Here is a 15,293-nt window from a genome sequence, read left to right as displayed (position 1 = left end):
TATTTGAAGAGCTGAAAGCAGACAGTGCTTGAAACAACCTTTCTTTCTGGCTTTCCTGAAAGTCTTGAGAATACTAAACAAGAATGTCCCCTGATGGGGAAGAGAATGGAGAGGAGGAGGTCAAAAAATGTCAGAGAGAGGATGAACACTCTGTAAAGCAGGATGGGCCCTCCGTCTCTGTTATAGTTCCCCGGAGGAGGTGGCAAGTTCTTTAAGGGGCATGTCCTCTGTGCCTAAGGAGACTGGACCCCGGGCACTGGAGTCTGTAGAATATTGTTTTTGTAGAATATTTTGTAGAATATTTGTAGTTTTCTGTAGAATATTGTACCCAAACCTGGTATGGAAGGAGCAAAGACCTTGGCTTGATTTTTTTTTTTTTTTTTTTTTTACATTGTACTTTTAAAATTATCACACGGTAAAATTAACTTTTATCTTTTGGTGTACAGATCCATGAAGTTTAACACACATAAAGATTCATGTAATCAGGCTGTAGAACAGCTCCATCCCCCCAAAACTCCACTGCGCTGTCCCCTTATAGTCACACCTGTCCTCATTCATAACCCCTGGTAACCACTGATTCGTTTTCCATTATTATAGTTTTGTCTTTGCAATATTGTCAAATAAATGGAGTCACAGAGTATGTATCCTTCTCAGACTGGTTTCTCTCACTGAACATAGTATCTTTGGGATTCATCCATGTTTGTGTGTGTGTGTCAATAGTTCATTTTGCTTTACTGCTGAGTAGTATTCCACGGCATGGATGGATCACAGTCTGTTTATCCTTTCACCCGGTAAAGGACATTTGGGTTATTTTTGGCTTTTGGCCATTACAAATAAAGCTGCTATGAACATTCATGTTCAGATTTTTGTATCAGCATAATGTTTCCTTTCTCTAGGGCAAATACCCAGGAGCGGGATTTATGGGTCATACAGAAGAGAATACTTAGCTTTATAAGAAACCGTGACATTGTTTCCCAGAGTAACTGTACCATTTTACATTTCCACCAGCAATGTATGAGAGTTCCAGTTGTTCTACATCTTCATCAGCACTAGATATTGTCAGTATTTTTATTATGTCCATTGTAATAGGGTGCAGTGGTTGGTACCTCTTAGTGGTTTTAATTGGCAATTCCCTCATAAAGTCCCTGGATTTAAGGGTTCACAAGGCCTCTGACAGTGGGCTTAATCAGCACTGACTAGTATGGAACAGAGATGGAATGACTCCCCAGATATTTTATTGTAACGACTCTGGGGTTGCGGAGTGAGAAAAAAGGAGTGAAGAAAAAAATGACCAAGAATGAAATTCTCTACAAGTCAGCAGATGGGGTTTCTGAGTCAAATTTAATACGATTTAAATAAAATAAAGTGACAGTTCTTGCAAACCCAATTGTGGTGGAAATTCACACCTACTTCATGTGACTTATAGGTATCTCAAATCCATATATCCATAATTTTGTACACCTTACCTTGTGGTATAGCATATGCCCAATTGCATTAGTATCCCTTGATTATAAAAACTCAGCAAAGTGCTTCAAAAGGATAATTTGAAGCATTCACATAATCACTAACACAGGTACGCACCAGAATTCTGATTGGACACACAATATGTCCTTGGACTTAGAACAATGGAAAAAACTGTAAACTGAGCAAATAAAGACAGTGAGAATCTAGGCCCAGGTGTTAATTAGTCAGTGTTGAATGAATTAAAGGCTACTTATCAGTTGCTGAGTGATACAGAAGTAAGTCTCAAAGGTGCTAGAACTAAAAGATACTAGAATCCAAGTATTTTCACAAGTAAGCCAAATGTCTTTCTTTGCTTGGCCCCTAACTGTATTACCTAAAGCTTTATTTTCAAGGATTCACTCTCACCATCCTCCCTTGGGGCTCTGTGAGTCTTCAGTGTGAGAATATATCTGTCACATTCCCCATTTCCCAATCCAGAAGACTTCTTATCTTATAATAAATAATTTGTCTGGTCTTTGTCCCAGATTCCTGGTGTGGAGCTTCTAAAACCCTTGGAATTTGCTGAGTGATAGAAATGTCTTTGTTCTTCATGAACCTCTTGGATTACATCTGAGTTTATGCTAATGGGGTGACTCCTGGTGGGCCCATAAGTAGCTTCACGATGGGAGCTGGTCACCTGAAAGAACCACAACATGTTTAGAGGGTTGGAACTTTGAGCCAGTCCAACCTAGAGGTGGTGGGAGATGTGGAGGGAGAGGGAAGCTGGTGATTGGGTTAAATCACAGGGCCAATGGTTCAATCAGTCATGGCTACGTAGTGAAATTGAAAGCAGCTCTTTTGCCCCCTTTCCTGTTTGCGCATTTCTGTTCCCCTCTAACTTAAAAGACCCGAATTATAGGAATAAGATCACTAAGCAGTCGAAACTAACTCCTGACTTGTGCTCTCCTGAATGCACACCACGCCTTGTCTAACCTGTTGATTTTTTTCCTAGATAAAAAGAAGAATGAAGAATGAAGCAGTTAAAAAAAATGACTAGCTCTCTACCTCCAAAAGTCCCCTTAGCAATCCTGCAAGCAGACCATGCAGGCAAGATAACATCTGAAGAGTGTCAGCCAGTCTGCACTCAGTGGAGAATGATGCAGAATCCAACCTCCTGCCTCAATGAGTCACTGAGATTCTCCCCCCACTCCATTTTTCCCTTTAAAAGCTGTCATGGCTGAGCAGAATCTTCAGAGCTGGTCTCTGGACACGAGTCCACTATCTCCCCAGATTGCCGGCTTTTCTGATTAAAGCACCTTTCCTTTCTACTGACACTTGCCTCTCGAATTATCGGCTTGAGTGGCGAGCAGCCGAACCTGGGTTTGGTAACAAAATGCCAATAAAAACTCTGGACTGGAAACTCACTGGAGCTTCCTGGCTGCTGAAGGCATCTATATGCCAGGAGGGTTACGTGACTTGATTCCATGGAGAGACAGCACAGACCTCTGCCTTGGGGAATCTCCCCACCTGGTCCTATATGTCTCTTCATTTGGCTGGTCTGATTTGTACTCTTTATAATAAAACTGTACTTTCCTGAGTTCTAGAAGTCATTTCAATGAATTATTGAACCCAAGGAGGGTCTTGGGAACCCTATGGCCACCCGCCCCCGCAGATTTGCTGCTGGCTGGTCAGAAGTTCATGGGCCCTGGGGACCCCATGTGTGGCTGGCATCTGAAGTGAGTCAGTCTTGATAGCCTGAGCACCTTACTCATGGCACCTGTGCTAACTTCTGGGTGGTTAGTGCAGAAGTGAATTGCAATCTACCAGTTGGGCTTGAAACAGAATCCTCTCCATCAGCCTTGTGGGTGGATCCCTGGCTATGGCCCCGGCCCCACCGCTCCTGTGCTTCTTCCTCTGCCACCACAGATACTGCCAGGCTGTCCGCACAGCATCTTGCAACCCCCTGAGGATCTGAGCCAGGCAGTGTTTTCTCTGATGCTCTAGTAAAAGCTAGAGCTACTCCATGACTCCAGCTACTCCACTGGCCCCTCAGGGAAATGCAAATGTGACATGGCCACCCCTCTTTTTTCCCCCTTCCCATGGCCTTTTATTTCAGACACAGGGGAGAGCTTCCTCCATCAGGCGCGTGATCTGCTCTTTCTCTGTTAATGCCTCCACAGAATTCGCTGCCGCCTTCCCCTTATTCTTTTGGCCTTTAGAAAAGAAGAGTGCTGAATGCCAATGCCTCCAAGTGGATGCTTGCGTGGCTCTTCAGAAAGAGCATGAATAGATCCAGTGAGTCTCAGGCTCAGAGCGCTGCTCGGTTGCATCTGTATTCACCAGAGAAAAGCTAGTGGCTTTATAAGGGGAGTTCGCTAACCCTGTGTTCCCTCCTCGGCTCCTCAGTGGGCACTTCCCTGCGCCCTTTGGCAATTTTTCCAGGCAATGTGACACAAACACTACATTCTTCAAGAGAAGGAGGCGGATGATCAATGAAAACTCCCTAATAAGTTGCATGCACTCTGAGCGGTGCTGTCAGGCTTAAAGGTCACGTATTTTTGAGGTATGAAAAACGCAGAGCCCAGTGGAAGCCTCATGCATAAGCAAAGCTTCTCATTGCATTCAAAAGTAATGTAAATGGCTGGAAACTTATCTCTGTGATAAAGCCTGCACCTTTTTATGTATGTTAAACCTAAGGAAAGTGCTTAAAATCCTCCCTGGCATTTGCCTTGCAGAGCTCTTGTGGGCTAATGGGCCATGACATGCTTTGAGCCCCTAGAAAAGAAAAGTGTGACGCAAGTGTAAATGTATTATTATTGCCATTAGGGATGGTGATCTGGGGGGAAGATTAAATGCTAAAGATAAAATCATTGAAATCTATAAGGGAAATGTAAAACCGGGCCATGAAGTTCCAGGCTTCAATTAAATTAAATGACCACATAATGCTACATTCTAATCCTGTGTGCATAAATTAACATAAAAACAAAATGACACAAAACTGCCAGCATCAGCAGGAAATTGAGGGGCCATTAGTCATTAGCCTCTCCAAGCCCTCTCTCATTATTATTCAGTGTCTAGGAACTTGACGACCCAACCCAAAGTGCTTAGCAGTCATTTGTTGGTAAATGTGCTTCCTCAAAGCGGATCCTCTCCTAGGCTCTCCTTCTAGCCACTGACCCAGATTCCTCCCTTCGAGCAGGGCCTGCACTGGGGCACTGGTCTTCCTGGCCTGTTCCTAGCAGCAGCTGCAAATCCTCCCAAGGGCTTAGAGGTTCTCCAGGATTCTGAGAGCTCTAGTAATTAGCTGATCCTTAATTGATAAAGAGGCAAGTCCTGATTTGTGCAGGTCCTGCCACCTGGCTCTCAATACCTGGTGGTGACCGAGGGTTAACCCTGCAGTTCCTGGTGCCACACTTGCCCAGGAGCTGTCTCTGCTTTGCCTACAAACTCCTAGAAGGGGCTCTTGAAACTGGGGCTGTCCTAGTCCCTGAGCCCTGTGATAAGTGCAATAGATGTGTTTTGGACTTAACTGTTGTCGCTGAGCTGTGCTAGGCCCTCTCAATAGCGAAGCTAAGCCCTCCACAGAGAGCCTCCTAAAAGGAAACCTCAGCTCTCCCATTAGACACCCACTAATGTTGGAAGAAAACAATAAATGAACACTTTGCTGGAAGTACAAGTTGTCATTGCAGACTAAGGTAACATGTTGATTTTCCAACCAGCACGTAGCTATATAGCAGGAGTTGTGACCTGAACCAATGCTGTACCTACTCCAGGAGTTGAGATGAACCCCAGCATGTCTGGTGAGCCACTGGGCAGACCTGAGCAACACCTATTTTCATGAGGACTGAGCTGCCTCCTGAAGAGAATTCCCCCTAAGGAATTATACGGATCTGACACACAGTGCCTCGGCCACAGGAGGGCTGATTTGAACATGGCGCGGGGATACTGCTTGGGAACCTCTCGAATGGATTTAATACCAAACGGAGAAAGACACCCGCGCGTTCTTTGCTGTTAATTCCCATGCAGCGTGCTGCTTCAGAGCTCTGGTGCGTCGCCTGATGGCAATGGAGGAGGAGTCCTCTGGGACCAAGCTTCCTTCTGCATGTATGACACAAGCCTGGAGACTCACAGAATTGCTCAAGAAGCATCTTAGGAGACTCGGGAGCTATATGAATAGGTATGTGAGTCAGCAAATCTGGATTATTCTGTGGCCATAGCCTGGTGGTGCATGAGGAATCAGGAGTTCACAGATGTATAATTAACACGCTCAATTTTACCTATGAATTCTTTTTTTTAAATTAATTTATTTATTTTTGGCTGTGTTGGGTCTTCGTTGCTGCGCTTGGGCTTTCTCTAGTTGCGGCGCGCGGGGCTACTCTTCGTTGCGGTGTGCAGGCTTCTCACTGCGGTGGTGGCTTCTCTTGTTGTGGAGCATGGGCTCTAGGCCCACGGGCTTCAGTAGTTGTGCACAAGGGCTCAGTAGTTGTGGCTCGTGGGCTCAGTAGCTGTGGTTCACGGGCTCTAGCGCGCAGGCCCGGTAGTTGCGGCGCACCGGCTTAGTTGCTCTGCGGCATGTAGGATCTTCCCGAACCAGGGCTCGAGCCAGTGTCCCCTGCATTGGCAGGCTGGTTCTTAACCACTGCACCACCAGAGAAGTCCATTACCTATGAATTCTTCCAACACATCATTATTGAGCACCTGCTATGCCAGGCACTGTACTAGCTTCTGAAGTTACATGTCTCCAAATCAAGTGGTAACAAAGGGATATTAATAACTCACTCTAATGATGACTATGATGATAACCAGCAAGAAGACCATGCTGAAAACTGTCATTTGTTGTGTATCAGTTATGTGCTGTGCTAGGTATATTAATATATATTATTACTAATCTTTACAAAAGCCCTAAAGAGGGTGCTTACTAAATCCATTTTAAAGATGAGGAAAACTGAGGCAGACAGGTCATATGGCTAGTAGATGTCAGAGATGGAATTCAAACCGACATTTGTAGGACTCCATAATCTGAAGTCTTTCTGTCATATGATAGGCTGTTTAATAGAAAACCATCTAGCGTGCAATGGAAGATGAGGGAAAAGGGAAATTAATGTGACTTGATGCTAAAAATTGAACAGCATGCTTCAGATCAGATAGGTGCTTTCAGTATTTGATCATCCAATACCTGGGAACAGGGAATAAAAGATTTTGCTCACAAGTGTGTACCATGTTGTAGTTCCTCATACTTTTTCCAGAAATAAAGGAAGCAGAAACATGAAGTATCAGAATATTGAGCTTTTCTTAGCAGCCTGAAGGAGCGATTCTTCCAGAGTGATGGTTGTCAAGAAATGCCCAAGATTCCATCTTGTTATTTTGGGGCAGAATGGGGGACCCTTGACAACCCAGCTGCCACCAGCACAGAGAACATTGTATGTTCAATACACATTCACAGAATTTAATTTTGCCAGTAAAGGTAAACATGTTTATCATTTATGGGAATGCCCTCCTTCAAACACAAACAAAAAAAGGGGCAGTTATTTAGCTGCATAAAAGGATTCTCCAAGTTGTGAAGTTTCCTGCATATTTTTGTGTTTTTACGATTACCGAGATTAATCTGAAAAACTTTTTGGAGAGGGTGGAGGAATAAAGAGAAACTGAAAGTTAAAGTGTTAGAAGTTAATTAAAGTTCAATCTGGAAGAACGATATAACATCTTTGCCAAGATACCATAAGCCAATAGGAGAATGACTCAAGTTTATACACAACCTTTTAGGAACACATTTATTTTGTCATGTGAGTCACATCTGTTCAAGCAAAGCACTGCCTCAATCCCGTCAGGAGAAAAATAAAATGTTCTTCTACTAATATACAGTACTTTATTATTTCCCCAAAGACAATATAAACTCAGTCGATGACCTGAAAGTAAGAGGTATAAAATAGTCCACTTAAAATTTGAGATTGTGAAGAAAATATGCCATCACGTTAAGTCAGCTACTCAGTAACATCTAATCCTAAAGAAAGACAAGGTGTTCTCCGACACTTGTTTATTGCTACAATGATATACCGGGGATGAACTATGCTTCCAAATTATTTGCTCTCCAAGAAACAGAAATCTATCCCTATAATGCTTATTATCAGAATGGGCTAGACAAATACTCGCAATTTCATGTAATTTTGTCTAGGCAAATCAGTGGAATTTGATGCTGTCATTTTTCTCAGGCGAAGCTGATATCATTACCATATGACTACAGCCAGCAAACAGTTCTACAGTTATCTCATATCCTCACAGAATCTTTTCCCCCAAATGTCAATGTCGTTCAAATGCATTCCATATGAACAACATTCAAAAGAACAGTTCTGTAATACTGCCACCCACCCACTCCCTCTCCAAAAAAAAAAAAAAAAAAAAAAAAAAAAAAAAAATTCAGGCTTACAAGAGAAATATAAGGGTTTTTTTTGTCAAGAACTTAAAGCTATCTGATTTAAGTGCTTAATTCTAGGATGTCGAGCAGAGCAGAGCACTTGAGCTGTGAAAGACAGCCATGAGTTTTTATTGTAGACCCCACTCTACCATGCTATTAATTCATGCTTGATTATGCATCGTACCTAAAATCCCATTTCTCAGCTCAACTGTGGTTCCAAAACAACAGGTTAGTAAGGGATCCATTCCTTTCTCCTCAGTACATATCCTCATCTCCTATTCATTTTAATGTAGCATATGATAGTAACAATATTCAAAATTCAAAAGATAATCACTGCCACTTCCAGAGCTTTTTCATTACAAAACATTAATTTTATACAAAGTATGGTTACTGGCGCAAGATAAAAAAAAAACATTTATTTCTATAATTTTCTTCCTAAACAGACGAGCAAAAATGTATTGCATTATAATTTCAATAATTTTTAAGCTCAGCTCCTCTTACAGATACATTTGTTTTTTATGTCTTTATAAAATGACACAATCAACTTACTTAAACACTTCTTGTCCTAGTTGGTTTGGACTGCTATAATGAAATACCATAGACTGAGCGGTTTATCAACAGTAGAAATTTATTTCTCACAGTTATGAGGGCTGAAAGTCCCCCATGAGGATGCTGGCATGTTTGGGTCCTGGTGAGAGCCCTCTTCTGGGTTGCAGACTGCAGACTTCCTGTGTTCTCAACTGGCAGAAAGAGGGCGACAAAGGGCTCTCTGATGTCTTCTTATAAGGGCATGAATTATATTCATGAAACCCACCCTCATGACCTCATTACCTCCCAAAGACCCCCACCTCCAAAAACGATCACATTGGAGATTAGATTTCAGCATAGAAACTCCCGGAGCCAGGGCACAGACATTCAGTCCATAACAACTCTCTAGAGAGCACAAGCCCCATGGACCCCAATATCTTATAGGGCTGCTGGGCCCCATACAATCAATCTATTAGACTGCAAGGTCAATGGAAGCAGGGCCCATGTCTGTGTCACCTAATACTAGTTATTTAGTAGACCCTCTGGGAGGCCTCAGATCCACCCTCTGGGCAGGGTATTTGGGTGTGTGAGTGTGTGCACGTGCATGTGTAGGAAGGGTATGAGGTGGGTGCAGAGAAACCAGGGTGTTCTAGCCCTTTTTTTTTCCTGTCTTCCCAGGGCAACAGCTTCTTCAGGGACTGAGTCTCCTCCACAGCTCCAGCCCCACCAGCCAGGCCCCAATCTGCTTCCAGCTTCCCCAGCGCCCTCTGCCCCTGAATTCCAGTGACGCCACCTCCTCCCGCTGTCCCTGGGGTCTACGAGTGTTAGTGACAGCCTCCTGTTACTATTTTCTGGGGCACCTCACCAGCCCCTGTTAGGCTGAGCTCAGGAATTCAAATTATACTCCAAGAGAACTACTGGGGTTTTCTAATTTGTACAGCCAGAAATCTGGGGAACATGCATGGGAATGGATACTAAGGATGTGAGATAATGGAGGAAGGAACATAAAGTTGGATCAGTCCTGGACTTACTGATATGGCCTCGCTAAGCAGGGATTCTGCATTTAATTTGCAGCTTGAGGAGTTAGAATGGACTATAATAATTTGTTTGTTTGGTGGCTGAAATATGGACCAAAAGGTAGTCCACATTGAATGAATTGGAAATGCCTGACCTCCCTTGGTCTAATGTAGAGGAAGACAGTCAAAGGTTTAGGGAGATTGGAAAGTTGGAGTGGACTTGTCATTTAAGATCTACTTACCTACACTGGAGGCTCCGGGAGACACACCTTTCATTGTGACGGTGAGAAATAAGTTTGTGAGGGAAGCCCCATCCTTGAAGAGCCCTGTGATTGCTCTTCTCTGTAGGCCAGGCCTTGCAGTGGGAACTGCAGTCACTGAACTGGAAAACCTAAATGAACTGGGAGGAACTGGATCTGGGGTGGCAGGGGCCAAGTGGCATCACTTAATGCAAGGTGGTTACCATAAGGGACAGCAGAGTCAGATCAGCAATCAGAATAAGCAGACTCACATGGATCTATGGTGTTGGCTGGTTGACTGTGATGGTCGTAGAAGACAAAAAGACAGGACACTTACTAAATTCTTATTTCATCTGTATTAGCAGAAAAGTTCTAGGACAAGTGAACAAAGGTCTATCTTGAATCATAAAAGCAGAGTCACAGCCCCTCAATCAACTCCCAGACTTGGGCCAGTTTATAGACCCAGCACCCCTTGAATAAAGGGGAGGCAACATCCCCTTGAGGAAGAACCCAATAACTTTCTGAAAATGTGTACTATTCATATTTCTTCTAGTGCTCCCCAAAGGGACCTATGACCTTTTACCAGAGTAACTGTGAACTAGGGAAAAAATAATCAGACCTTTTGGGGGAAGTACTGGACACTATCTCTGAACTGGCACTAATTCCAGGAGACTGAAAATGTCACTGTGGCCTACCAGTCAGTGCAGGGACTTATGGAGATGAGATCAATGGAGTTTTAGCTCAGGTTCGTCTCAGTGGGTCCCTGAACCCGTCCTGTGGTTATTTCCCCAGTTCTGGAACGCATACTTGGAATAGATTCTTCGGATTTTGGAGGAAACATATTCCTCATTTGGCTGTGTCACTCGGGTCTATTTCCCGAGTGACCTGAGAAGCTGCTAGTTTAAATGGGCTCCAGAAGAAGAGAAGACTCAGCAGCAGGTCCAGGCTGCTGTGCAAGATGCTCCACCATTTGGTTCACATGGCCCAGCACATTCAGTGGTGTTTGAAGAGTCAGTGACAGATAGGGATGCTGTTTGGAGCCTTCAACAGTCCCCTACAGGCAAATCACAGCGCAGGCCCTTAGGATTCTGGGGCAAAACTCTGTCACCCTCTGCAGGTAACCGATCTCCTTTTGGGAAAAGGCTCTTGGCCTGCTACTGGGCCTTAGTAAAGACTGAAGCCGTGATCATAGGCCACCAAGTTACCATGGGACCTGAACTGCCCACCATGAACTGGGTTCTATTCTACCCACCATGTCCTAAAGTTGGGCCTGCACAACAACACTCCATTATCAAATGGAAGTGGTATATACGCAGTTGGGCCTAGGCAGGAAATGAAGGCACAAGAAATTTACCTGAAGAAGTGGCCCCACTCCTGCTACACTGGCTTCTCTCTTCCAGCCTGCACCCATGGCCTTATGGGGAGTTCCCTACCATAGGTTGACAGAAGAAGGGAAGACTTTACAGATGGGCCTTATGGGGAGTTCCCTACCATAGGTTGACAGAAGAAGGGAAGACTCCAGCCCGGTTTACAGATGGTTCTGCACGACCTCACTAGAAAGTGGATAGCTGCAGCACTGCAGCACCTTTCTGGGACATCCCTGAAGAACAGTGGTGAAGGGCAAACCTCCTGGTGGGCAGAACTTGGGGCAGTGCACCTGGTTGTTCACTTTGCTTGGAAGGAGAAATGGCCAGATGTGCGATGACATAGTTTCATGGATGGCGGTCAATGGTTTGGCTGGATGGTCAAGGACTTGGAAGGACCATGATTGGAAAATTGGTGACAAGGAAATTTTGGGAAGAGGGTATGTGGATAGACTGCTCTGAACAGGCAAAATAATCTGAAGATATTTGTTTTCCGTGTGAATGCTCACCAAAGGGTGAACTCAGCAGAGGAGGAATTTAATAATTTAGCAGATAGGATGACTTGTTCTGTGGATACCAGTCAACCTCTTTCCCCAGCCACCCCTGTCATCAGCCAATGGGCTCATGGACAAAGTGGAGTTAAAGTATTGGCTGGAGTGATTTATCCTGACCACAAGGGGAAATTGACCTCTTACTCCACGTGGAGGTAAGGAAGAGTATGGCTGGAATACAGGCAATTGTTAGGGCATCTCTTAGTATCGCCATGGCCTGTGATTAAGGTCAAGGGAAAACTACAAAAACCCAATCCAGGCTGGGCTCCTAATGGCCCAGACCCTTGAGGAACGAAGGTTTGGGTCATCCCACCAGGTAAAGAACCATGGCAAGCTGAGGTGCTTGCTTAAGGCAGAGAGAATACAGAATGGATAGTGGGGAAAGGCAGTTATAAGTATCAGATATAACCACACAACCAACAGAAAAATGAGGACTGTAATTCCATGTGATTGTCATGAATATTTCCTCCATATTTTGTTTTATGTTTGTGTGTGCATGTATCTTTGTCTTCTTTCCTCTCTTCTTACCTTATCATGTAACATAAGATGCATTGACTTTATATCATAGTATTTAAATATTGTTAATTTTACATCATAGTGTTTAAGTTATGGTATATCAAGAAGAAGAGCAAACACCACTCATGGCTTTTACCTCCTCTTTTAGGGAGGGGACCAGTGCACTTTTAGTTATATGCAAGATAGTTGTTTTATGTTAGGTAGAATTACAACGTTGTCTTTATTTGGAGATTAAATATGATTTAAGAAGATGCTTATGGTTGCCAGCTTGACAAGGGATACACTTGTGATGGTTGATTTTATGTGTTGACTTCACTGGGTCATGCAGTGCCCAGATATCTGGCTAAACATTATTTCTGGGTATGTCTGTGTGTGTGTTTCCAAAAGAGCTTAGCATTTGAATTGGTAATCTAGGTAAAGCATACTCTTCTCCCCAGTGTAGATGTGCCTCATCCAACCCACTGAGGACCTGAATGGAACAAAAGTAAAAAAAAGAGAGAGGGAGAGAGAGAGAGGGAGAGAGAGGGAGAGAGAGAGAGAAATCGAGAATTCTCTGTCTCTTGAGTTGGGACATGAGTCTCCTGCCCTTGGACTGGGACTTACACCATTGGCCCTCCAGTTCTCAGGCTTTCAAACTTGGACCAGAACTTAACCATCCATTCTCCTAAAGCTCTCAGGCCTTTGCACTTGGACTGGAACTATACCATCCAAGCTTTTCTAGGTCTCCAGCTGTAGAGAGCAGATCATGGGACTTCTCAGCCTCCATATATATATCCTGTTTGTTTGTTTCTCTGAAGAACCCTGACTTGTACACCTTCTGCTTCAGAAATTCTGGAGAGATCTGAGTTTTTAAAAGCTTTCCAGGTGATTCTGATGCAAGCTAAGTTTGAGAACAACTGCCCTATAGGCCTCAGGACCCTCACCCCAGTGCTGGAGAACTCTGAGCCCCAGACCTATCAGTGCATTTGCAGGAGGCCTAAATGTTCCCTAAATGAGACAATCCAGCTTCTTATCTACATCAATTAATAAAGCAAGTAAAACACTATACCATATTGACGGAACTCATTAAGTAAGAATTCTCTTTTACTAACAACACTTAATTCTTACCAATTATCAGCTGAACTTCAGTTGAATAGCTTTTCCTTTTGACTTGAAATTATCTCTTTCAGACAGGTTAATTTAACAATATTGACAATATTCAGAGTTTAAGAACCTTCACCTAGACTAATGTGTATTCCCACATCTTAAATCCATGATGAAAAGTAGAAATGATGGGGTTGCTTTCCATGCATTTAATATGTATTTACTGAGCCCCTTACTCTACTCTAGGCCTTGTGTCTACAGCGGTGAACAAATAGATGTGATCCCTGCCCTCGTGGCATTTATCAAGCTCCTGGGCTTGTTAGGCCTCATCAGGTTACAAGGAACAAAGATAGGTTTCTTGAGATAAAAATCAGGTTTCTAAATATACTATGGGTTTATTGTAAAGATGCAGGAAAAGTTTAAGAAATCCAGGAAAATAAATAGCCATGGAGACTGTCTCATTGAGAAATTAAACAGTGGTACCTCATCATTCAGAATCTGCTCTGCTAGACGCAAAAGCTGAATAAAGATAACCCAAAGAGCAGTTTTCCAGGTTAAAAAAAATTGAGGTTGTCTTCCCCAGGTACCCATTATTGATGGTTGATTTTAGCTAAGATGGTGGCCTCTGGACCAACCAACTTTAGACAAGAAGTCAGTGTCAAATGACACGCATCATGACAACTCAGAGAGAAAGAGCTGCCTTGGAGAGGGCAGGACAGGTAAAAACATTTTCAACTGCAAGCGCTATCCTAGTCAAACATCATCGAAAACCAGAAGGATTGCTCTTGAAACTTTTCATTTGGATTTATCATCCAAATATCAAGTCTTGCTTGATAGGGGAGAACACACCTGTGCAGAGTTTGGGTTTTAGGCATCAACTCAGAATGGCCATGAGTGAAGGATGGATAGGATAGGATGTGGGGAGAGAAAATGTTGACATGTTAGAGATTGGCTGGCATGAATAGTTCCATTAGACAGAACTTTTCACATTCTACAACCGGCAAATTATTCTTTCTGTATTTACAGCACTAGTCCAATCTAGCACGGTCTTGCAGATCAGCTAAAAGGCTGATCAGCCCAGAGAAACATATTACAGATATGCCCACTCAAATGAAAGGATGTGGAAATAAACTCCCTGTTTAGGAAGAAAGGTAGTTTTGAACGCCCTCATTTCAACTGGATCACAGTGTTTGCTCTAGGGAAGGTGGGGAATATTCTAGAGACCCCTAGTAAGCTAGAAGGGATTTTGGTGAAGAATTTACTGCGTCACAAGAGGGGTATGCAGAAAGCACACGCTGGCCTATTTGGAGCCATTATTTGACAGGTGCTTTTTATTCCATAGCTCAATACAATGTACTCTTTGCCATGAATTCCATGGGGCTTTAGATGAAATCCTACAGCAATTCATAGCCTGTGCACTGAAGGTTACCATGACATGCTCCCTCCCATACTCAGGCACCACACTCCCAGCCCTGGGGTTCTCTACTTTTGATACACCAAAGCTCTGTTATTAGGTAAATGAGAAGCAGCTGTGGTAATCAGACCTTAATTAAAACAAAGTCATATAAAGCTAGCTAACATGCACTGTCACCCTCATTTTGCTTTGTTGTATAAAACTGTTTTATCTTGAGATCATTCCTTTATCATAATCATTTCCTGTTTCTGAGATGAGATTTCCACTCAGAGAGGTTTATAATGTTCTCTCTCTTCAACCTACCAGTCTACATCACAGTCTGATAATTTTTCTAGAAATAAGCATTCAGTAAAGGGAAGTATTTTACGTATTTCCAAAAGTATCTTAAGGGACCATTAATATCTCTGAGTCTATTCTATACAACCCTGAAAACAGAAAGCTGAGTATAGAATTACTACAATTGTTATAATTTTTGCCCCAGTGGTTGGTCAGAGATTCCTGGTAAACAGAATGTATGTCATTGTCCCAGTACCAAGAAAAAAAAATCTAAGTGCCTCAAGATCCAATTTCAGCAAATTCCAATTCTCACTCTCCAAAGTGAAAGAAAACATCTCTATTGATTTCTGACATAAACAACTAGATCAAAAGAGCTTGCTGTTTTTGTTCAAGGTCTCTTTCTCTTTCTTTTATTATTATGCCCTCCTTTGCTTTACTTCCCTTTGATTGG

The sequence above is a fragment of the Physeter macrocephalus genome, chromosome 2 (assembly GCF_002837175.3).
Source record: "Physeter macrocephalus isolate SW-GA chromosome 2, ASM283717v5, whole genome shotgun sequence".
NCBI lineage: Eukaryota > Metazoa > Chordata > Mammalia > Artiodactyla > Physeteridae > Physeter > Physeter macrocephalus.
Note: the sequence above shows the minus strand (reverse complement) of the source record.